Genomic DNA, 27,219 nt, shown 5'->3' with positions numbered 1-27,219 from the left:
ACCACCTCACCCCTGTCAGAATGGCTAAAATTAAAAACACAAGAAACAATAGGTTTTGGCGAAGGTGCAGAGAAAGGGGATCCCTCTTAAACTGTTGGTGAAAATGAAAACTGTACAACCACTCTGGAGAACAGTATGGAGGCTCCTCAAAATGTAAGTTCTAAAAATAGAACTATCCTATGATCTAGCAAATATCCTATTAGGTATTTACCCAAAGACACAAAAATACTGATTCAAAGGTATATATTCACCCTGATGTTTACAGCAACATTATAAACAATAGCAAGATTATGGAAAGAGCTCAACTGTCCATCAACTGATGACTGGATCATGAAGATGTAGTATATACATACATGGAATATTACTCAGCCATCAAAAAGAATGAAATCTCACCATTAGCAACAACATGGGTGGAGCTACAGTGTATTATGTTAAGTGAAATGACTCAGTCAGATAAAGACAAATACCATGTAATTTCACTCATATGTAGAATTTAAGAAACAAAACAAATGAGCATGGGGGGGGGAAGAGAGGCAAATCAAAAAACAGAATCAACTATAAAGAGCAAAGTGGGTGGGGTGGAGGGGGTATTATGGGTGAAAGAGGTGTTGGAGATTAAGGAATGCACTTGTGATGAACACCAGATGTTGTAGTATGGAAGTGTCGAATCACTATATTGTACACCTGACTAGTATTACACCATGTTTTAACTAACTGGAATATAAATAAAAACTTCTAAGCACAAATAAAAAATATAATGTCAAAGGAGTTAGAAAGAAATAACTATGATATTTCTTTCCCATTGCTTTTGAGATAGTCTTCTAAGCACGTCTCTTAGAGCAAATATAAAAAAGAGAAAAATTTTTCTATAGAAAAATTAAGAATTTTTATGTACAAAATAACCATAAATAAAATGACCAGCTGGGGAAATATTTACAAAATAAGAACTCATACATAGTAAACCTTTTAAATTAATTAGAAAATATAAACAGCTCTATAAAGACATTTTAAAGAAATGGTATTTAGAAAATTTTATTTAAAAAAATGTTCATCAGAAACATGGAAACATAAGAAAAATTTAAATTTTAATGCTAATTAAAGAGATGAGAATTAGGTAACAATTTTCTTTATCAGATTAGTAAACAAATACCTACAGATTGGATGTGAAATAACTAACAGGAATAGATGCTATCAATTGGAATGCAAATTGGGACACATTTCTTTAAAGCAATTAGACAATATGTCTTAAAACTTTAATTATTAAAAAATGCTATTGCCCTTTTACTTATGCTAGGAACTGTTCCAGCCAGTAATTAGAGAAGTGTCCAAAGATAGTGTGATGGTTGTGTGTGTATGTGTGTGTGTGTGTGTGTGTGTGTGTAAAATATGGTAACTGCAATGTTTTTCTAACACCAAAATATTTTCAATAAATGAAAGTTTAAATTCTGGTGGTTTAACTAATTGTAGTATAGTCCATTCATGTAATACTATGTAGCTGTTCAAAATATTGTTTAATGTATCGATTTAGGGAAATATTAAGGTCTTCATACTACACTGTTTAAAAAACATGTGACGAAACTCCTAAATTCTTAACATTTCTGTCTGAATTGCTATGTTACCTTTTGCTTATATTTGATTTTAAATTTCTCCAGAAAGAGTATTTCCTTTGCAATAAAACAGGAAAAAGATGTGTACATATTTTATTTTTTTCCCCAGTTTAAATCTCAAGCTTTCAAGTGGTTCTCATATGTCTTGGATAGTGTTAATCTTTGCCTCTTATGAAATATTTTTACTTATGTGCTTATTTTTATTTTCTTGAAACATTTATCTCCACAACTGCCATTAAGATAAATGACTCATTTTAAATGTCTTCTCATCATTTGTTAAAATGCCAACTGCAAATCAACATCATCACCATCATCATCATCATCAAGGTTGAAGGAACCCCTTGCATAAATTACACAAATACACTTACATAATAAACTTTTGGGTTTTTTTCTTTTTATAGGTCATATTTTTCAAAATACTTATGGGTTTGTATTTAGAAAACTGAATTTTTACTACAGAATTCAAGTTGAAAGACACAGATAAAATTCAAGCATTTTGCAGAGTTTTTTCTTAAGCAGCTGTTTTCTGTATTCTTTAGTCTCCACTAATAACCCTCTCTGTTTCATCAGATGCAAAGCATTTTCCTTTGGGGGCTTAAAAACATTTTCAAATGCACACTAACATTATGCCACAAAAGCATTTTCTAATGAATAGCCCATGTTTTACAAGGTTTAGCATTTTCTTCTGTTGTGCATGTACAATGGCCACAGTAATTTATAAAGACTCCTCAAAGACATCTGTGAAAAACTGCTTTGTTAATGTATATCCACACTGCAAGCAATTTCCTCTTTATCATGTCAGCATTGTTGGAAATGTGTTAGAGGTTAGCTAGCAGGTCATCACTCATTCAGTTGGACTGTGGAGAGAAGTGGCAGAACTGTGGTCCATGATACAAGAAGGGCTGAAGCAGAACACTATAGAAAGTTACCTTCAAGTAGTTTTTGAAATGAAAAAACATGCCAAACTGTTTCACAGAGTGGCTGTATCATTTTCACATTCTCACCAGTTACATAAGAGTGATCAGTTTCTTTGCATCCTCTCCAAAATTTTGGTGTTTTCAATTTTTTTAAATTTTAGCCATTCTGATAGCTTGCACTTTAGCAGTTTCTTATAAAAACTAAGTATGAGATCTCCATATACACAGAAATTGTGCTCTTGGGCATTTATCTCAGAGAAATAGAAATATATGCTCACATAAAAACCTGTACACAAATGTTCAAGGGGCAGTTGTATTTGTATAAGAACCAAAGACCAGATGCAACCCAGGTGCCTTCTAGCAGGTAAACAATTAAAGTGGTACATGCAATCCATGGAATTCTACTAACTAATAAAAAAGAATAAACTCTCAATTCACATGGCCACTTGGATGAATCTCAAGGGAAACAGTGTGAGGGGGGGAAACAAGCCATTCTTAAAAGTATCCATGCTGTATTATTCCATTTATATAATATTCTTGAAACGACAAAATTATTAAAATGGAGAAGAGATTAGTGGATATCAGTGTTTAAGGAAGGGTTGAGCACAGAAAGGAAGTGGTTTTTGTTACAAAAGGTCAAGATGAAGAATCCACATGGTGATAGAAATATTCTATATTTCTATCTGTGTCTTTGGACAACTGTGTCTTTGGACACATGAACCTACACTTGCAATACTTTTCATAGAACTAAACATTCACAATAAACCCAGTGAGTAAAACCAGGAAAATTTGAACAAGATGTCAGTATCCTGGTTGTGATGTGGTACTACAGTTTTGCAAGATGTTATCATTAGAGGAAAGTAGATGAAGTGTGCATGAGATCTCTCTGTGTTATGTCTCACAACTGCATGGGACTGTACAATAATCTAAAAAGAAGAAGTTTAATTAAAATCAGCTTTAAAAGAGAATAATGACTCAATCATACATAAATAGCTTATAAAGAGGTGATGTATCAATTGCCAGATGTCCAGTATGTCGTGAGCCCTATGTCTTCCAGGGCTCACTCATGACTTTGTACATCACCTTGACCAGAATGAGAAGTTTTAAATTCTCAGTGAAGCTAAAAAGAAACTGACTCAGAGGCTCTGTTCAGCTTAACTCTTTCCTTACTTTCCTAGCTTTGTTTTTGCTATTCAGTTTCATATTAATTACTTCATCTGAAAGGATTCAATTAGGGAAGATAACAATTTTTTAATTCCAGGTTTTTTTTCAATTTAATTTTTATAAATTTTAATTGCTTCTAATTAAATAAAAGGAATTGGTTCCCCAACAATTCAAAGATGCTGTAAGGAAAAAGAACATTGAATAATAAACAAACAGAAGGCTGATACCTAGTGATATCCCATTCTTAGAACTGGGGAGGATGAGCAAAGAAAGGAAATGGTGCATCTAGGATCCTAGACACTTGGTTCTAAACTACTGGGATTCTTCTTAGCCAGTCCTAGAACTGGGAAGAAAAAAACTCATCTGTCAGCATTCAATTACCGTGGAGCTCACCATGTGACCCACCAAAAAAGAAACAGTGCTTGAATTTGTGAATGTAGAAAGAAGGGAACTACTATCAAAGGTGCTTCTAGAAGCAAGGAGAGAAGAGAGAAATGTTTGTTTGTTTCCTTTCTTCCTCTCTTCTCTTCCAATCTACCATGGTTTCCTCCTTCTGGCAAAGTCTAACGAGTCATGCGAGTTTGAGCAATGTAGTTAGTAGACTACCAGATCCAGCAGCAAAATTTAGTAGGATGATGCATCTGAGGCTGAGGGAGATCAAGTGAAAAAGAGACAAGGTCACCTTTCACATTGACTTATGTATAAATAAATGTTGAAAAAACAGTATTTAATTAATCATACAAGAAAGTGAAAATTAGAAAAACTATGTCATCTTTTAGGTTCTATGTATTCATGCATAGTTAATGTCACCATGGGGCTAGCATTAGTACTATGCTTATTCATGTTTTTGAATACAACTTATATATAACTCCTCTCCTGAGCAAAAGCATATCTTCAACACTTGCCTTCAACATGGGAATGTAAGACCTTAGGGAAATACAAAGACATTGTACAAAAACATGTAAGTCTGGATTAACACTATCAATTTCCAAATATTCAACTTTTCTAGGTATTTTTTTTCTTAAAATTGACCTGTTTCAGAATGTTCACTCAGGAAATGTGAAGCCTCATGTAGCATGCTTGTTCTGGTCATGGGAGGAAGTGAGCTCAGGAGACTTCTATACTGCCATCTAGACCATTTTTTAACCCAACAACACAACAGACATTTTTCTGTTTTATATTTAACCATATTTTTCAAATCTTACATATAATTTTACTGTATGAGTGTGTGCTACTAATCTGTTAAAATATGTCAAGTAGTAAAATGTTTTGCAAGTGTTTGTAATTATTGTTAGTTATTAAACAATACAAATGACCCAGTGGCACCACAAGGTTAACAGTTCTTGATCAACATAAAAACTTGCCTATAAATGACTAATATATTACAAAAGCAGTATGCATTCAAACATTTGACATTCAACTTATCTAGGATAGTAAATCCAAGAAAAATTGAAATAAATTCTTTGACTCATGTTTTATTGCACATCCTGGACTGCTACATGAAAATATATACTCTTCTCTACTACGTTGTAGAGATAAGCAAAAATTATTAAAATATTGGGTATTAAATATAAAATGATCCATGGGAAGGGACTTATGGGAAATTTCTGTATCTTCCTTTCAATTTTTTTGTGAATCTGAGTCCTAAGACTTGGGTTCTAAAACTAGGGATTGAGTCATATAGGTTGCAGTTCAGAACCTTGAAACTCCAGAATTCCCAGAACTCTTTGAGTCTTCCATAAATGTGTGTCAGTATTCCCATTTAATACCTAGTGCATGGAGCACTGTGTGTTATATGCATTATACACAAACAATGAATCATGAAACATTACATCAAAAACTAATGATGTACTGTATGCTAACTAACATAACACAATAAAATGAAAATAAAAAACAATACCTAGCGCTTTACTGCCATGACTTGAAAACTCAATAAATGTTAATGCCTTGAAAAAATAAGAAATGCTGTTCTCAGGATCTACTCACAACTCCCCTCTTAATTACCAAACACATATTACAAACACATACCAAACACATATGAAGCATTAAATCTCAGCAAAAATCATTGAGGAGAATTTCTTGTTTAGGTAAGGGTGGAAAGGATTATATGTCAAGGGACAATAGGGCCAAGACAACATTAATGATAATAAGAATGCTGAATCAAGAGAGACAGGCATAAAGTTGGATAATGGTAAGTTTATTGGCATAAAAACCCTACCCCAGGACATAGGAATAAGTGATCTGCCAAACACCCAGAAGACTGTGCTAATATGCTACTAGAATGACTTTTGATAGTTTGAAAACATGATAATCCATACTAAATGAGGTAGAAAAGTAAAAATATCCATGGCAGATTGTGAAAGAAAGAGTAAGAAAACTCATAAAATTGTCAATGTTGGATGACTATACCACGTAGGGTCTGAAAACCCACAATGTGCTATCTTCCATGAGCAGTTTGAATGACACCCTTTACCAAAGCGACAAGGAGGGTCCTGGTGAGGTGGCATTAGCATTATTAAGAAGGTCAGTGGCAGCTGTCCTCCACATGTCAAGGCTGAATGTAAATAAAGCTGTAAAAGAACAGAGCTCCCTAGTTAGCAATGGGAATTCTAGGATCTCAAAATAATAGTGGGCAGATTGCAGCACTTAATCTTCAGAAGCAAAGGTCTGTAGTTATTAAAAACGAGTATGGGGTGCCTAGGTGACTCAATGGTTTAAGCATTTGCCTTGGCTTAGGCACGATCCCAGGGTCCTCGGACTGAGCCGCACATCAGGTGCCTTCTTCTTACTCTCCCTCTGTTGCTCCGTTTGTGCTCTCTTGCTCTCTGTCAAATTGTAAGGGCCTATTTAGCCAGAGTGATTCCATCTGGTTAAACAGTGATTTTGTTGTTTATGCGGTAAATCTTAAACTGATCCTGCCCCCGCCCCACCAGGGGAACTTACTTAAAAGCAAGTCCCAGAAACCAGTAGGATATGGTGGACCAGTCCCTGATAACAGAGCCCAAATACAAGGGCGGGTCAGGTCAGGTGGAGGTAACAGAGCCCGGATGCAGGGATGAGTCGGGCCAGGTGGAAACATCCAATCAGTAGGGCATGCATGCTGTCTCCCTAGCTACCAAGGAGCGTGGGCCCCGCCTTTTGGGTGCCTTTTGGGCACCAATTCTGACCAAGGTGATAGGCTAGTTCAAATAGCTACTACGGGGTGAATTTTAATTCAATTGGTCATCCATGTGTGTCCTAGCATGACTGTGCAGCTTTCTCTGTGTGTTGCAATCTCATTGGCCAGCTGGGTGTGGCCAGGCTCAACCACATGGCCTTTGCTCTATAAAAATTAGTCCGTAAGGCAGGGAGAGGTCGCCCTCTCTGTAAGAGGCGGCCCCGAACGGTCAGTATGATTCTCGATGCTTGGCGTGAAATAAACCTTTACTTGACCTTCACTTTGTATCAGTCTCCCTCCTTTGATCACGGACCTATCATTGGGGGACCTTTCAAAACAAATAAGTAAAATCCTAAAAAAAAAAAAAAAAAAAGAAAGAAGAAAGAAAGAAAGAAAGAAAGAAAGAAAGAAAGAAAGAAAGAAAGAAAGGAAAAAATGGCAAGCGGCCAGAGAAGTGTGACCTATAGAAAACTGGAGTTGGTTTCTAGAAGTACAACAAATGGGCAGCCAATAAGGGTATTACTTAATCTATACAATCAAAAAAACATATTGACAATGGGATAATCAAGACCTAGGGCCATTTATTTGGGAACCATATACTGGAGAAAGAGACTACCCAAACATTTAAGGACTACTACGTTGTCAAGTTTTTGACAAATGCCTCTAGGTAGCAGCTTTAGCACTGAGTGAGTGAATTAGAAATAAAAGCAAGTTTTTTTGAGCCAGTCTTCCCAAGAGTCACCAGACAGGTTAACACAAATAATTAAAATTCTTTGTAAATTGGGTGCATTCTATCCCCTCCAGTAGGGGAATGTGGCTATTCCCCTCCAGTAGGAATGTGGGCTATTATATTTAAGGCTAATGCTTCAGTGAGCTGAGCTGTTTAACAGGAGATGAGACTAGGGAAGTTATAATGCCAGAAAACAACATTCTTATGGAGATTCAACTACTTTTCTAGAATAAGCACTCTTCTGATTGTTGCAAGTTTTTTTTTTTTTAAGATTTTATTTATTTATTTGACAAACAGAGATCACAAGTAGGCGGAGAGGCAGGCAGAGAGAGGGGGAAATCAGGCTCCCCGCTGAGCAGACAGCCTGTGGGGCTTGATCCCAGGATCCTGAGATCAGGACCTGAGCTGAAGGCAAGGCTTAACCCACTGAGCCACCCAGGCACCCTTGTCGAAAGCTTTTTGTTAGAGTTTAGGTCTACAAAAGTTGACTTTAACAGTTTTCATTGGTTTTCTCGTTGCTTTCATGAATGGGCATATTTTGGAATTCCTTACTCCACCATTTCCACTTACGTCATTCTGATTGTATTTTATAAGCTTATTTGTTATAGACCCTACTATAAATATGATACACAATGTCCATAAGAAAATGCACATTGGATGGCTTCCCTGAAAAAAGCACAATTGTTCACATTTTAAAACAATATAGATTTTCAAAAATTAGACAGTAAAACTTAAGTGGGCAAAGACTTGATAAAATATAATGTATTTCAGATGTTATAATAGGGATGATAGACAATTTGTTGCATCAGATTTTCACCAAAGATATTTGCATTTTATAGCATGGGTGTCAGTAAAGGAGACAGCAGAACTGACAGTTCTATAAGTGGTGTATGTTGGGGGGTATCGTGGGTTTTTTTTTTTTTTAATGTCAGCCAATTAAATCTTTGGCTTAATAGTAAATTATTACTGACTCAAAAATGAAATGTCTATTTAAAAATTATTGAGTTCATATTTCAAAGGAGAATGTTGGAAGAACAGTAGTTTGCAGAAAAAAAATAAATAAAATATTTAATCCCTGTATTTAGCTCTTCCATTTCTCAGGATGGTAGGTTAGGCCTGGGAACAGCATCTCTTAAGGAAAAGTTATTTTAACCACCAGCCAGAATATACTGATGATCCCAAATCACTATACAAGACAGTCAGGCTAGAAATCATATTTTCATTCTCCCTGCCTCACATATTTTATTCTTGTGAATGAAGCAATTTCAGCACAAAGGGATATTTTATAAAGAGGATAAAAGGTTGTGCTGGACATTTGCCTGTCTGCTCTTGTATATATCCCTACTCTATCACTGGGAATAGTATTTCCCAAGATTCTTTGCAAGTGGCATATCTTTCATCTATTGAAAAATCATCTTCAAGTTTCCACAATTACTATTTCAGGTAACTTTTAGAATCACATTGTCAATTTCTAATGAAATTCCATTTAGAGACTTGACTGTTGTTGAATTGAATTTATAGACTACTTTTTGAGGAAATTGATATCTTTACAATATTAAGTCACTCTATTCACACACCCAATTTACCTTTTCCTTTTTTTCCTTTTTTTTCTGCCATTTGGTAGAGTTTGATAACTTTCTCCATCGCTTTCTTACACATATTTGTTTGATACTTTGTAGATGTTTTTCCATCCCTCCCACCATTCCTCTTTCTTTCCTCCCTCCCTCCCTCCCTTCTCTTTGCTTCTTTTCTTTTTCTTTCTTCTTTCTTTCTTTCTTTCTTTCTTTCTTTCTTTCTTTCTTTCTCTTTTCTTTGAGATTTTATCTATTTATTTGACAGACAGAGATCACAAGTACTGCAGGGAGGCAGGCAGAGAGAAAGGAAGGGAAGCAGGCTCCCCGCTGAGCAGAGAGCCAGATGCTGGATCCTGGGCTCAATCCCAGAACCCTGGGATCATGACCTGAGCCAAAGGCAGAGGCTTTAACCCACTGAGCCACCCAGGCACTCCTCTTTTCTTTTCTTTGTCTCTTTCTTTCTTTCTTTTTCCATTTTTAAAAATAGAATCCCTTTTTTCTTCTATTTCCTAAATATATAGACAGCAATTAATTGTTTTATGTCTCATTATATCTGGCAGCTTATTGCTCTTTTATGTTAGTTTTAATACTTGTAAGTTATTTATCTATTTTCTAGGAAGATTATAATCTGATGTATACATAACATTTTTTGCCTCTGTCACTTCTCTGTTGTCACCACTTCCTCACTGCGCTATTTGTATTCAAGACTTAATACATAATTGAATAAAATAGTAATGTCACACTGGGCATTCTGGTCTCATTTCTGATTTTGTGAAGAAGGCACCTCAGTTTCAGAACACAGTATAATGATGGCTGAAGCTTTTTTTGATATATTTTTTTCTCATATAAACACATTTTTCAATGAAGATAAATTCTACCCTTACTTTTGGGTTTTAAAATTATCTTAAACACAAATTTGTGTTGAATTTTAAAAATAGTTTCCATCATCTAATTAAATAAATAACTACACAAATTTAATCCTCACATTTCTTGAAATATAGTTATTCTGTTGTTAGAGAATTCTTAGTCTCTCAAATAAATCTTAATTTGTGTTGGAATTATATTCTTTTAATATATCTCTGCAGTAATTCTGTTTTATGTTTTGTGTTTTTGAATATTTGCTCACAGGTAAGGTTGGTCTATAGTTTCTTATTCTCTTTTGTCCTTGGCCAATGGGAATAGTGTGGTTATAGGAACTTAAAAATAAGTTGTATTTTATCTCAGGCCTGGAGAGAAGACTAATGCAATTAATGGTCCTGTTGGATGCTCCTGAGCTCCCACTTTCTCTTATTTATGATTTCCTGTTGTGAAACAATGGTCCCATATTTTGCAGTAGTCCGTTGCCTGTGCCTCTTGGTGCAATTCTTACCATCACTTTGATACTTCCACTACTTTGTTTTTTAGGAAACCATTGCAATTTCCAGTGCTTCATACTTCCCTTTTCTTTTTCAGCTTTACAACCATTCATTAAAGAGTATGTTTTCCATTATTTATGATAGTTACTATGAAAGGGCTTCTCATCGTATTTAACATAAAGCAGAACCATTAGAGTGGCTTTCAGGTCCTTATGTAATCAGGTTCTGTCCAGGTAACCAAATTTATCTCCAAACTTTTCTTCTCGTTACTTATTCAACAACAGCTACACCACCTTCCTTTCTGTTTCTCCACTTGCTAAACACGAGGCACATCAAACATTGGCATTTGTGAATGCCTCTACCTGGAATATTCTTTACCTAATCTTTTTGTTTGTTTTTTGGTCTTGGTTTAAAGGTTACCTCCTCAGAGTACTACTCTCAAATAGTCATGTAAAATAGCACCCTTTATCGTTCTGTTTTCCTACTGTTTTATTTTTCTTTATTATAGTAACCGTCAACTGACCTTCTGAAATGCAAATATATTTATTTTACTTTTTCCACTTAATTAAAAGGTGAGCATGAAAATGGGAAATTAGTTTGTTCTGGTAATTCAATGGTGTTTTCCTATTCACTTCAACATGTCTACATACACAAACTCAACTACATTACAAAACTATCAAAAAGCTCAAGATAGATTACTTGAATTCAGGAAAAATATGATGAAACAAGAGAAGATAAAAAAGAAAATATGATTACATAGAACTTATATACTACCACAGGCACTAAGTGTTTGGCTAACTAAGTAAATAAAAAAAGGAAAGCTTTAGTTTATGCCTAAGACACATTTTACAACAGTATGTTAGAAATTCTAGGTTATAACTCAAAGAATGATAAGTTATATTTCAGAATTATTACCCACAGGAGGCAAAAGTATACTTTAATATCAAATAGCTTTAGTGGTCCAATAGTTATCTGAAATACATAAAATAGGAAATTAAGAAAATACCTATTGCCTAAAGGCATTAAAATTATTCATTAATTTAAAATATGTATACTTTCTATTGAGACTCAGATAATGTTTGGTGTAGAGTTGACTTCCAAGCTGCTACTTTGTGACACCTATTGTGTTCTGTTAGGGGACCCCGCTACCATTCATGCTATTATTACCATTATCATCACTCCAATTGCTATAGCTAATGCTGCTATTATTATTTTCTTATTATGTTCAATTAACCAACATATAGTACATCATTACTTTTTGATGTAGCGTTCAAAGATTCATTAGTTGCATATAACACCTAATGTTCATCACCACACCTGTCCTCCTTAACACCCATATTATTAACAGTGGTACTACTGTTTTTCATATCTTGCAATTGTATAAAGGTTATGCAAAAAATAATCACTTTCTTATTATTTATTTTCTATCACTTAGTCTGATTATTTTACCATTCATGACATAATCATAAAAACAAGTGCAGTATAACATGAAGACAAAGTTTGTGGAAAAACAAAATATTTTGCAACAAGACTTCCTTATCTTATGGTAACAATTCTTTGTGACTTTTCAGGATTCTGTCAAAAGTAGATTTTCTAAAACTGATTTAGAATATATTGTATAACTCCAAGATTGTAACATGTATCTTTCTAATGGCACTTAATTTCATCAGTTAGAAAAGGGAGGAAAAATGATGAAAAGGCATGAATAAAGAAATATAATGCAATTTTACAATAATGCAAAAGCTATAACCAGCCATGCCGAGAGTCCCATAATCACTGGCTAGGTTTGCCTTCATGGAAAATATGACATGCACCACAGCTTTCCATTTTTTTATACCAACAAATTGGCTTCTATTAAGCACTCACTCTGTGCTCAACACTTTCTTATTTCTATACCCAGTGATCCAAAGAGACACTGAAGGGTCATTCTTTACTCCCACTACATTCATTTCTTGGACCCAATCAATTATAAAATCTTGACAAATATGTGCTATACCCACATCAATAGTATTTTGTCTTTAACCCATTGTCATTGTCACTGTTCTAATTTAGGTCTTCCTCATCTCTAGCCCTGTGTGGACTAATAGAACTGGTCCTGCTGCTTCCAGTCTGTGCATCCGGGACAAAGTCACCTTATTGAATCTACATGTCTTTCTGCTTATCTTAGAATGAGAAGATAATATGGAACCATTCTACATTCTCTCTGTATTTATTTTTTACTAAGCTCTGATTCTATTCACTGCACAATACAGCTTCTCAGTTAAGATGATAACCTTCTTATTTATTACAGTATTAGTGAAAACATCAGTCTACTGTCATGTTTCTCAAACTTGAACGTACATCCAAATCCCTGGGAAGACTTCATAAACAGACTGTTGGGCTCTTCTACCAGTAGGTCTAGGTAGAGTCACACCCTCCTCTGTATTTCCCAAATGCTTTGGTAGACTATACATTGTACTCCAAAACTTTTAAAGTCAATAAATTCTTGGCTAGTTTAGTTATTAATTAGCTGAACTTACTTAATTACATGTTTGATAGTTTTTCTTCTCTCTATTCACAACTTCCCTGCATCTGATAGAAATTTTTTATTTTCTAGCATTTTGAAATCAACCTTCTTTATTTTCAAATATTGATATAGGCTTTCCTTTTTATAACCACTGTTTTTTTAAGATCACATTCATTAGTAGGTTTTATGGTTAATTATTGGTTTTTAATGAAGGCTTATAACATGTTTATCTTGGTAAAGTTTTTTACATTGCCTATTTTATTCAATTAAGTGATTGTTTTCAGTTAAAAAATAGTATTATTCAAAAGTTAAATTGTGGTAGTTTACAAAGACTATGATGTGTTTACTGCCACTATCTTCAGTAAGTACAACTAGTCTGAACCTAAATACAGTATTATAGATTCCAAGGTTAATTATCACTGGCTGTTTTCATTAACCTTCAAAGAAAGAAATCTCTCTTATTAGTGAGTATATTTTGTCTTTAAATATACTCTCCATTAGTTTACATATGTTTTTAAAGTAATGTGATTGAAAAGTGGGGACTGGGCAGAGATGCAAAGTTTTATTGCAAAATGTATAAAAATCTTGAAGCAAAATGGCATCTGGCTATAGAATGCCCAGTAGTAAGTACCCTGATACTTATCATCAGCCGGCATTGTTTATTCAGTGTGTGATATGCAATATATTTTAAGAATCACTTAAAACTTACTTTGGCTTATAAACTTGGGATTTGTATACAACTGATTACTGTAAATAGCTATTGAATGTCATTCTCTATTGCCGTGACAGTATTTCTAGCCTGAATTAATTTAGAAGGGTATTGAACAAAATTGAATTTTGATAAATTACTTATAAAATAACTTGTAAAAAGTCCATGAGAGATGACTGACCTCTTTCAAGGTAGGAAATATTTCTCAGTGTTCAGTTCATAAGGTTCATAAAGTTAAGAAAGCAATAAAGTTAGAACGACTGAGTGACGAGCCATTGCATAACATGCTGAATAATTGAAAAAAATTAAATATGTAATGTTGTAAGTAATTGAATAAACTATTCTTTGGTTCTTCCTTTGGATGAGCATATTATTATTTTTACTTTGGTATTAACTAAAGATAATGAGATGATACAATGAGCAAGTCTATCTTCAAATGTTAAAAATTAATTCTTACAAAGGTCAAAAAAGCAAAATAAACAAGTGGGATTACACTGAACTAAAAAGCTTCTGCACAGTAAAGGAAACCATCAATAAAATGAAAAAACAACCATCTAAATGGGAGAAAATATCTGTATATCATATATCTGATAAGGGGTTAATTTTCAAAATATATAATGAACTCATACAAATTAATTGCCACCCCTAAAAGAAATCCAATTAAAAAATGGGCAGAGGGGTGCCTGGGTGGCTCAGTGGGTTGGGCTGCTGCCTTCCTCTCTGGTTGTGATCTTGGGGTCCTGGGATGGAATCCCGCATTGGGCTCTCTGCTCAGCAGGGAGCCTGCTTCCCTCTCTCTCTCTCTGCCTGCCTCTCTGTCTACTTGTGATCTTTCTCTGACAAATAAATAAATAAAATCTTTTTTTAAAAATTTATATTCAGCATAACAGTATTCCTTGTTTTTGCACCACACCCAGTGCTCCATGTAATCCGTGCCCTCTCTAATACCCACCACCTGGTTCCCCCAACCTCCCACCCCCAGCCCCTTCAAACACCTCAGATTGTTTTTCAGAGTCCATAGTCTCTCATGGTTCACCTCCCGTTCCAATATCCCCCAACTCCCTTCTACTCTCTAACTCCCCTTGTCCTCCATGCTATTTGTTATGCTCCACAAATAAGTGAAAAATGGGCAGAGGATTTAAATAGACATTTTCAAAGAAGACATACAATGGCAAGCCGATACATGAAAAGGTGCTCAACATCACTTATCATCAGAGAAAAGCAAATCAAAACCACAATGAGATCTCACATCACAAGTGTTAGAATAGCTATTATCAAAAAAATACTAAAAAATAACGAGTGTTGGTAAGGATATGGGGAAAATGTAACCTGAAAATGTAAAAGGTAAATTGGTACAACCACTGTGGAAATTTCCTTACATTTAAAAAAATTGAAAATAGAACTATCATATGAGACAACCATTCCACCTCTAAGTAGCTTCTGAAGAAAACAAAAACACTAACTCAAAAATATATATGCTCCCTGAGGTTCATTGCAGTGTTATTTACAGTAGCCAAGACACAGAAGAAACCTACATCTATTGATGGGTGAATAGATATTTAAGATGTGTCACACACACAAACACACACAATTACACACAGGAATATTATTTAATCACTAAAAAGAAAGAAATTTTGCCATTTATGACAATGCAGTTGGACCTTGAGAGCATTACGCTAAGTGAAATGAGTCAGATAAAGACAAATACCATATAATCTCACTTATATGTGGCATTTAAAAAAATTGTACTCATAGATAGGGAGAACAGATCAGTGGTTGTCAGAGGTTGTGGGGGTGGAGGCATGAAATGGGCCAGGGAATCAAAAGGTATAACTTCTAGTTATAAGATAAATAAGTCATAAGGATATAATATAAAGCATGGTGACTAGTGTTAATAATACTATACAGTATATTTGAAAGTTGTTAAAATAGTATATCTTTAAAGTTCTCATCACAAGAAAAATAATTTCTGTTATCATGTGTGGTGATGGGTGTTAACTAGACTTATTGTAATGATAATTTTGCAATACATACAAATATCAAATCATTATGTTGTATACCTAAAACTAATATAATGTTACATTTTAATTATACTTCAATTGTTTTTTTAGTTTTTAAAAAGAAGTGAAACAGCCTGGTCAAATATTTGTTCATTGTAATTTTAGTAAGAATTTCCAAATTATTTCCAAAAAAAGATTATAGCAGCTTTTCCTCCTGGCAAGAATATTTGAAAGTATGCATTATCTCATATTCTCATTAACAGTTCTTTTTTATCCACCTAAACATATATTAAGTGAGTGTTTTCCAAAGTCTAGACATTATGGTAAGACCTAAGAATTAATGAGTGGAGAGTAGATATTAGTTATAAATATTTTAAAATTGCTACTTCAATAATAGTGCAATGTGAATTTTCAAGATTCCAGTAATGTACAAAAAAGGAGAAATACACTCAGGGGGTATAAGGTGAGTTAAGTATAAGGGAGTTAATGTGTCCCTGAAGTAGTATATTGTGTATGTTTTTTAAGTGTTAATCAGATGAGCAAAACATATTTCATTTTATTTTTGATTCTCATTTTTTTTGGCCACAATAGGACTAACATCCTTTTATAAATTTAAAAGCCACTTCTATTTGCCACAGTGAATTGTTTTGATAATATATTTGATCCATTATTATAATTAGTTATATAAAATTTTGATGTATATTTTCATTTCTGTTATTTTAAGATATACTCTACATTAATTTTTTTCTGTAACTTGCAAGCTTTATCCTGATTATCTTTGGATTATTTAACTTTATTTATGATAGTTGTTAAGATATTGTAAAGTAAAACATATCTTTCTAAGTCATCTCACATATTAAAATATTTGTTTCATCCTTTAGTATATTTTATTCTTATTTTATTTTCTGTGGTGTAAAGTCAACAGCAAAATGTATTTTTGCCTAAGACATATAACTGCTTCAAAAATTGAATAATTTATTATTTTACCATAGAATTAATGTTTTGCCTTTTTTAAAATAGAAAATTAAATTCCCAACATATTTTGGATCATCTAAGCTCAAATCATCATCTCCATAGAGGAAAAAAAAATAACCCCAGCTATTTCTCTAAGGATTTTCTAGAGATGAATTCTGTAGTAAGCAGAATTTCTAGAAATGGCCCCAATATTCCACATCACTTCATCCCTGGAACCTGTGAAAGTCATGAGATACAATTCTCTATGATTGTTTTATGTGATATTCCACAGTTGACATTAAAAAGACATGGATCCGATTTAATCACACAAACCCTTGGAAATCAGAGAACTCTCTCTGACTAGTAACAGAATATGAAGGTGAAGAAGAGGCACAAAGGGAAGACAAAAGAGGGAGATGGAGAAATTCTCAAAGCATGGTTGACCTGAAGCATCATTGTTCATTTAAAGACAGGAATAGCCATGCAAGAAGGACTATAAGTGTCTTCAAGAAGCAGAAGGTGTCCTCTTACCAATAGCCAGAACACAAATCAAGTTTCAGTTCTACAATGGCATGGAAGTGAATTCTATCAACAGCATGAATGTACTCAGGAGTAGATTTTTCTGTCGAGCTTCTAGTGTTGTGAAACCTTGAACACAGAACCCAGATGAGCCTGTCAGACTTCTGACCTACAGAACAGTAAAATAATAAGTTGGTGTTGTTTCATGTCACTAAGTTTGGTAAATTGTCATGCAGATATAGAAAACTAATACAAAATTCCTATTCCTAAATGATGTTCTACTTTTTTTTTTAAGATTTTATTTATTTATTTGACAGACAAAGATCACAAGTAGGCAGAGAGGCAGGCAGAGAGAGAGGAGGAAGCTGAGCAGAGAGCCCGATGCGGGGCTCGATCCCAGGGCCCTGAGATCATGACCTGAGCTGAAGGCAGAGGCTTAACCCACTGAGCCACCCAGGCACCCCAATGATGTTCTACTTATCTATTTCAGCTATTCTTGGTTAACATCCTACTATTAGGATGATAAGATTTAATATACTTAGACCACTCTCAACATATAGTATTCCATCCTCCCGATTTAGTTATTATTTGCCTGACAGTAATGGTCAGTCTTTCACCTGTTCACAGCATGCATAACACTCATTCTGTGTACATCAATCATAGGGAAAGTGTTTTTCAAAAAGATTCTTTTTTTCCAGCTCTGTTTCCTTCCTCATATCTCTGCTTTCCTAGTCAGGATTTTGAAATTACTTTCTATTTTGTAGCCGTAATTAAGTCTTTTGTTTTAGTTTTGTGGATTCTAAAATTTGAGAACCAATACAGATTATGGTTTATTCCTCTGTAAAATCTATTGACTGCAGAACCAAGATGTGTATTTGTAGTATAATTCTTTCCTTGAAGATCCATGCCATTCTTTTGTACTAAGGGGAGAATAGTCCTGCATATAAATATAAACTTATACTTCCCTTTTACCATCCATTAGGCACTCCTGTATGTATATATTTCTCTCATACCTTAAATTTCTCCCAAGGTCTATTCCATATGTTCCATTAATTCCCCTTGTTTGTGAAAAACCTTCTACTCTTTGTCTGCCTGGATCATTCTGAACAGCTTGTCCTCTAAGTATAACTATTTCTGGTTATAGACCATTCCTTAGCTACAGAGATAAATGCACTCTTTCCTGGATATAATGTTTTCTTTTTTGTTGTTGTTAAATTCTTTGTTCTACTGGCATATGCATTGAAGAATTTTAGATAAACTTTCTGATATTTTACATGTTGAAAATTCCTTTGTCCTGCCCAAAGAACAAACTGCAAGTTGACTGGATGTTGAATATTTTATTTTGAAAATTGTTTTTTTCAGATATCATTTTCTGTTCATTTGATGAAAAAGAAAATTTGAAAAGTCTTTTAGTTACAAAGTAATTGAAATGCGTAAAATATAAAGTTGCAGTGCCAGATTAGAAGGGAGGAGATATCAAAGGGACTAGAGCCATTGATCTGAAAACAGAGCTGGATAATTACAAGAGAAATTTCTCCAATGGCAAGTCCAGTGAATGATTCTGAGACTCAGTGTATTTTTGGATATTGTAAGAGGCTGGGATGAACACGAGTATATTGGTGCTCACTGGTTCCAGATAGAAACAAGTTTAAATCCTCTCAGAATGATATTCCAAATAAGGTCTGATTTACTTCTACATATTAAGATTAGTAAATATGAATTCACAATAAAAGATGACAAAACACACAAGCAAAGAACCCATCATTACTTACAACCAGTTAAGCAAAAGGATTTAGATATTTATAAATAAATATATATTTATTATATAGAGATAATGTAATTAGGTAGAGATAGTGTAACTATATATCAAAAGTTTAATATGGAAATGGTGGAATCACAAAATAGGTCAAAGAATTACAAAATGTTAAAAAATAACCAAGCTAATTTGAAGGGAAATAATTTAAGAAAAGAAAACAAGTTATTAAAATTTAAAAATCAACTAATGGATTTCAGCTTCTAGTTAGTATATAAATGGATGCAAAGGACATTCACATACATGGAAACCATTAGAAAATTTAGAGGAAATAATATATATTTATTTTTGTATTCCATTTTGTCTTCTCTTATAAACATTTTTGACAAAATAAATACTTTTCTCCAATATAACAAAATCCTATGGGAAGTAGCCAGAGCTGGTTGGGCTCCATGTTTATCAGTAAGAGAATTCTGCTGTGAAGAGGGCAAAGCAATAATATGTGATTTCTTTCTCAGTGCCAGCATGGCAACTTTGTGGCTACATTCCACTAGTAAAGAGGAAAAAAAGAATGGAAGACTTGTGGTACCTCAGTCATTTAAGTGGTGGAATCTTGATTTTGGCTCAGGTTATGATTTCAGAGTCCTGGGATCAAGCCTATGCCAGGCTCTACACTAAGTGGGGAGTCTGCTTGAGGATCCTCCCTCTCTCTTTGCCCTTCGTCCTGCTTGTGTGCTCTCTTTCTCTCTCAAATTAATAAACAGGTCTTAAAAAAAAAAAAGACTCTTCCTAGATCCTTCTATTCCACTGACCATTTCTAATGGTAAGGAATGCTGAGAAATATAGTTTTTATTCCACAAAGGCATTGAGGCAATTCAGCAGGAGAAGGTCCTTTTCATAAATGAGGGTTAATGTGATAAAATTTGACCCCTATTTGTAGCATAGAAAATATTAATTTATGATGAATCATAGAATTAAATATAAAGCCTAATCTACACACATTTTAAATGGCACATAGGAAAATGTTTTCAACATCTTTGAATGTGAAAGATTTCATCGGTGAAACAAAAATCAATAAGCACAAGATAAAACAAAAAGATAACTTGGACTTCGTTCAGATTAAAATGCCCTGTTCATTGAAATAGTCTGTTAAAAAAATAAACAGGCTAGCTGTAGATGGGGAGAAAATATTTGCAATACATGTTCACATGAACAAAAGAATAAATAAAATCAAAACAAATAAACAAAAATGAAACACAGGGAACTCAATTCTCAAGCTCATAAATAGACCTACACATAAGTGGAAAGTGGGTATAAAATAATTTGAATTTATGGGTCAGTCAACATGCTTGGAACATTTAATAAATTATTCAAGGATAAATTATATCTGTATATGAGAGAAGTTAGATACTTATTCTCTTATTCTTCCTGAAATAAAAGCTGCTGTTGCCTTTATCCCATTCTTTTTTATTGCTATTGAGTTATTACTACTCTTTCAGCTTAGAAAGAAGGTTAATGCATATACTCTAGCTACAATTTAAAATAAATGTTATGATTTTTGTGGAATCATAAAATTCTATTAAATTGACGTGATAATTTCCACTTGAACTGTTTTTATAAACATTTCAGTAGTGGTCAGGCTTTTTCTGTTATGAACAATGCTTTTATAAATATCTTTGTATAATATTTATACTATATCCAGTGGATACATAGAAAAAAATCCTGCAAACAAAATAGCAGAATTAAATGGATTTGCCTTTAAATGTCAGACAGGATTAACCTCTTTTCCAAAAATATTACCAAAAATTTGTATTATCTATTTGTGATGCTGACCAGTTTATTACCTAATAATTGGACTCTGCTTGAAACTTTTTTGAATTTTAAAAATTGTGATCTATTTTTATGTTCTTTATTTTGTGAACTGTGATTCAGCGAGGTTCCTTTGGGTATTTTCTGTGTCCCTCAAAATCAACTTTCCACTCCTTTCCTCCATGTTCTATGTCATGTGTACCAACAGTTGGGTTTGACCCAAAGGAGCTAATGGCAGAACATTAGATGAATGATCTAGATATTGATTCCCCAAATTCCACCTTGAGGGGAATAACAGGCTAGGTGAATCTCTTTGCCAAAGACTAAAGCAACTGTCAGAGTACTCTCTCCACATGGCTGCTCCCTCTGGGTTTCAGTTACTGTACTCTCCTCCTACCCGTAGAGTCCTATAGGGAGTAACAAATTTAAGCTGCTGTTAGGTGTACAGTTTTTGATTCCCATAGAGCTGCCACACCTTTGTAAATAGTGTCTTTAAATAAATTACAGAATGTGAGATTTTTTCTTTCCTAACCAAGCAGCTTATGTATTTGAAGAACACATTGTTCATCTCTTTAAGAGGTGTTATTGTTTAAATTGTGACCATAAAAAAGAGATGTTGAAACCCTAACCCCTGGTATCTGTGAATGTCATCTTATTAAGAAATAATATCTTTGCAGATGTAATCAATAAGATGAGGTCATTAGAGTGAGAGCTAATCCAATATGGCTGTGGCTGATGTCCTTACAAGAAGAGGAAAAGTGGGGTGACTGGGTGGTTCAGTTGGTTAAGCAATTGACTCTGATTTCAGCTCAGATCATGATCTCAAGCTCATGAGATGGAACCCCAGATCAGGTTCAGGGCTCAGTGCAGAGTCTGCTTATCCCTTTCCCCCTGCCCCTTCCCCAGCTTGCATGCACTTTCTCTCATTCTCTCTCTCTCTCTCTAATAAATAAATAAACAAATTTTTAAAAAACAAAACAAACAAAAAAGAAGAGAAAAAGTGCCCTCTGAAGGCATAGACACACAAGGGAATGCTGTGTGATGGCAGAGACAGAGATTTGAGTGACATGTCTATAAGCCAAGGATGATCCAAGGATCACTGGCCACCGCCAGAAGCTGAATGAGAAAAGGAAGGAGATTATCCAAAATACCCAAGGGAGCATGGCTTTGTTGACACCTTGATTCTGGACTTAAAGCCTCCAAAACTGTGAAAGAATATTTTTCCATTGTGTATACCTCTCAGTTTGTGGTACTTAGTTACAGAAACCTTAAGAAAAGGCTGAGAAGGATACAGGATGGCACAGTGCTAGTCTTTGCCATGTGGTGGCATCATGATTATACAAATTATTATACTATTGGCTTAGGACAAAATAAATCTAGTATGGAAAACTTTGAAAAATCAAGAAATTGTAGCACTTAGGCACAGTATTAACTACAGTCTTTCTGCAAAAATGTGCAATCCTACAGAGTAGAACAGAAGTTAAACAGAACAGAGATGGAAACTCGTTTTTGAAAGTTTTGAAAGAGTCACTTATTTCTTATAACTTTTGGAAAAATATGTTCATCATCCCTGAACATGATTATGTTTGTAGAGTTGTGGTGTTAAGGGTCTAACTTTGCTAAGACTCTTCTAAGAAAAGAGAAGTGGTAGGGAAAGATTGTCTAAAATAAGAGATGGGAAATTTGACCCAATGGATGAAGCTGAACCTTCTTTCCAAATATGGTCTTTTTCCTCCCAACATGGAGGAAAAAATATATAAATCTGGGCTACGTTGATAAAGCTTAGCCAAATTTAACACATTAAATAACATAGATCTCTATGATCAAGAGACTAATTGCTTCCCTACCTTCGTGGCTTGCAACTCTCTATTTGTTATGGCTAAGAACAACCCTGAGTTCTTTTACTCTGGGGTCTCATTACGCTCATCAATATCAGGGAAGAGATTCTATTACAATATTCTCCATATTTATCTTCAACCTAAAGAGAACAAGCACCAGAGACAGTATTGACAGTATGATGTTATATAACATCCCACCAGAAGGCAGCCCTGTAAGCAAGACAATAATCAGTTCAATTGATCAAGCAGACCCAAAGCAGATGCATCTCCTGGAGTTGCTAGTTTGGTTTGCCATATGTTCATAGATCTGACCAGTAAGGAGACAACAAGTGAAAATTGACTTAGAGTTTATTATTCATGGCACAAGATGTATGTAGCAGGAGCTTCATGTCTGCGTTGGTTCCTTTTGACCCCAATTCTCATTAGGGTGCTGCAGGCATCATGCACACAGTGCTTAGGAAACCCCTAATCCTTTAAGGGCATTGCTAGCAAATATGTCTAACCTTTGTGTCCAAGGGAAAACATTACCTGTATTCTCCTGACCAGGAAACAGATCTGTTCTCTGACCCAAAGAGAGGCATTCTCTGTAGCTTACAAACAAAAGATGATCCTAGATATGTAGATAAATTATGGAGAATTTTCTTTTAACAGAAAATATTACTTATCTTATGGATATAAGTAGGATTTCTACCCCCAGCAATTGTAGTGCCTTTTTAATAAGAAAATGTCCAAGGTTATCATGGTGGCAAGGGTTGTAGCTGCGCAAGGGTCTACAAAGTGGGTTTTTCCTTAAAAAGGCTGATTTGATTATAAAATTCACTTATTGCCCAACCTTCAAAGCCAGAGGCCAACTGAGCACCCCCTTGCCAGTCCCCATATGAGAAAATTTCCTGGGGCACCTGGGTGGTTCAGTGGGTTAAGCCGCTGCCTTCAGGTCAGGTCATAATCTCAGGGTCCTGGGATCGAGTCCCGCATCAGGCTCTCTGCTCGGCGGGGAGCCTGCTTCCCTCTCTATCTCTCTCTGCCTGCTTCTCTGCCTACTTGTGATCTCTCTCTGTCAAATAAATAAATAAAAGCTTAAAAAAAAAAAAGAAAAAGAAAATTTCCTGAGGAAACCAGCTAGTAGGTTGGTGACATTAAATCCCTTCCATCCTGGGGATGGCAGTGATGTTTCCTTCCAGGGATGGATATATTCTAGGTGTGAAAATGCCTTCCCTGACCTGATCCTTTTGCCAGTGCCCCTATCATGGATTTCCTGAATGCCTTAGTCATCACCATGGTAATCTACACAGCACTGCCTGCATGACATGCAAGGATAAATTCATTCACATGGAATTCACTAGTGTTACCATGTACTCAGATGCAAAGAAGCAGTTGAATCAATACAGCTCAGTCGTATTTCTAGTTGAGAGGAAAATCCCTGCAGTGTTGGAATTCTTTCCAGAAGTATGAAGTATTTACTTTGAATCAGCATCCAATATTTGGAATCAAATCCTTTTAGTTAGGATACACAGGTCCAGTAACCAAATGGAGGTGGTTATTATACTAGTAACCTACCGAAAGAATTTTTAACTCTTGTACAATCAACCTGGGGAATCAATGAATTTGGAAGTCTTTGAGTACCTAGGAAAATAATACTTTCTCTAGAAAACAGTTATGATTATGTAAACTAAACATACTTGTTGGGTATTTAGGGTTTTTCATGTTGTTCATTCAACAGGGATGAAGGGGAGATTACTCTAGGGCCAGAATGATTAAATTTGATTTCCAAAGGTAACCAATGGGTGAAAAGATGATTCAGCATGAAGATTGGGGGACTTACTGCACACCTCTAATATTCCCTTCCCAATAATCTTGAACATTAGTAAGCTTCAGCAGTTTAGTAAACACAGATCCATAGAATACCCAAATACAACAGGAACAAAGCTTCGTTAAAAAAAATTCCATCCAGCCAGAATGCTGAAAAAAGTAAGGAAGTCATGGAATCCCCTTGAAAAAGGAAGCTATAATTATCATCCTACACCTCATGACTAGCTATAGAAGTGAAAACAACAACAAAAAAAAAGTCATGCCTTTTCGTTTCTGTTTTCTTCATTTTATCCTAAGTATCTTATTGAAAAGGACTAGAAGTGACTAATATTTAAGGCTCCAGGTAGCAGTATGACAACATAGGTGATATGCTATTTATAATGTGGTAACTGATGGGGTCCCTATGTGTTCCCTGTATGACTGGCACAAGTTTTCTTATTCTGGATAAAAGAAGTTAGTGTATGTTGAGGGGTAAGTTGGGAAATATTGGTAGCTTTCTTCAGTTTTTTCCTCCACATTCACTTTTCACCAATATCACCTTCATTGTAAGGGCTAGGGGAGTGACTTTTATGGACAACTTTATAAATTCTCCTGCCATTTCTTTTTCTGGCTGACTTTGGCCAGTGAAAGGCACTGGCAGCATATCAGAGGGTTGAAGAAGAGAGAGATTGAGATATTTAATCCATGGCCCCATTCCTCTGAGGTTGTCACACATTAGCTTTATCTCAATCCAATGTGTTGACAGTTGATTTCCCATGAAACCACCAGAAAAAAAAATCTCTGTGGGCCAAGCTAAGATTATTAAATTTATGCATGAAGAGCAAATGTCCCCCTCACAGTCCTAGAGTCCCAAATGAGGAAATCATTAAAGTGTCTTCTAAGGTATTAGGGCCTGTGTTGAGGGGCTTTGAGGCAGGTCTGATAAGGTCAAATGGGCAAGTGTGATTCCCATGCTTTAGAAAACATCAGCCAGGACTTCTTAGACCACAGATTACTGGGGGGCACTCCCAGTGCTCTGATTCAATACATCTGTGGGGGTAGATTGATTTTCTTTTACAATGAAGATGGCAACTCTGTGGTTCTTTCCTTCTTCCAAAAGCAAAGAAAGAAACCACTTTTCTTTTTTCCTTTGTGAACATTTTCAACATCACTGAAATAGATCAGATATGGCTTTCAACTTTGCCTGGTAGTTAACACCTCAATTAGTAATGGGTTTCAATTATTATGGGAAGAAAAGTAATGAGATAAATTCAGACTGTTGCAGTTTATCTTTTGAATTTCTAATAGATTCCCTTGGTCAAGGCCCAGACTTAAGAACCACTATCTAGTACATTATAAATGTTTATGCTTTTTGCCAATTTTCTCAAGCTGGGAGTCACGTTCAAGTGTTTAACCATCTCAACCTTGCAGGTCTGTGACTAGCAAGACTCTACAATCCACATGGAAGCATTATTTTATTTTTCCTCCTATAGAGAGCTTTTTGATTTGGGAGTCAAAAGTGAAGCTATGGGCTTCAATTTTGATCCCTTCATTTAGTATTTATGTGAAATTTTCCAGATTGCTTAATCTTTATATTATCTGTTAAGCAGCAATAGTAACATCTATATTATATGGCTTCTGTGCAAAGAAAATGAGATCATACTTACAAACAACATAGTGGATTGCTTGGTGCAGTAAATGCCCAAGAAATGTTTGCCCTTGTTGATATATATCCTCTTCATGTCATGGTTTTCTCTTTTGTACAAAGGATATAGCAAAGAGGTATTTGTGGGATTTGAATGAAGTTAAGTAAGTTTTTTAAAGTAAGTTTTATGGTGTGTTGTGCAAAACAAGGATTAAATAAGTATATTGCCCATCTCTCTTCTGTGAAGGTCACCAAAAAAATAGTATCTTTCTCTAATCTAGAATTCTTAAACATGATTGCTACATTTCTTCCTTTCTTTTTCCTTATTTATGAAATATTCTCAACTCAGAGAAAACATCAAGAAGGTGCTGTGTGGGGGGCGGTGGGGGGAGGAGGAGCTTTGTTTAGGGGAGATTAGAAATTGTAGCTCTAGTCACATCTTTCCCTTAGCACTAAACATGTGGTCCAAAAGATTGATTGATTTCTTCTACAATGAAGATGGCAACTCTGTAGTTCTTTCCTTCTTCCAAAAGCAAAGAAAGAAACCACTTTTCTTTTTTCCTTTGTGAACATTTTCAACATCACTGAAATAGATCAGATATCGCTTTCAACTTTGCCTGGTAGTTAACACCTCAATTAGTAATGGGTTTCAATTATTATGGGAAGAAAAGTAATGAGACATTGTGCATGTTGAACATGAGATAAATTCAGACTATTGCAGTTTATCTTTTCTTTGGAGGTACAAAGGTTTATGAAGATTTTGCACAGCTGATTCTATCCATTAACCTTTCTCTCAGCCTGTCTTCTGACAGTGTTCTAATTTCTAGGACACAAGTCAAATCCCAGGAGACTGAGAAAATAAAATGTGTTTAACATTGGGTGGACAGATACAGTTGGGAAAAAATGAAAAGAAAAATAAGATTAATTACTGAAATAATTCAGATAAAAAAATAAAACTGACATGAAGTGAGGAAAGTGACACTAATTTGTGAGTCAGATAACACCAGACTTAATCTTGATTTTGTAATAAAGAGGTATATGATTTTGATTATTTTTTTCAACCTCTCTGAACCTCTGTTTTCTCATCTAGTAAAAGACGTGTGGCCAAGCTGTCCCTTTTAGGTCTGAAATTAATTTGTTGATATTTGGCCCACAAATAGTTTTGGACATTACTAGGCTAAAGCACCTGCTAGA

Source organism: Lontra canadensis, unplaced genomic scaffold (genome assembly GCF_010015895.1).
Source record: "Lontra canadensis isolate GAN:19392208 unplaced genomic scaffold, GSC_riverotter_1.0 scaffold3, whole genome shotgun sequence".
In the NCBI taxonomy this organism is placed as follows: Eukaryota; Metazoa; Chordata; class Mammalia; order Carnivora; family Mustelidae; genus Lontra; species Lontra canadensis.
The sequence above is the reverse complement of the archived record's forward strand: the minus strand, read 5'-3'. Positions refer to the sequence as shown.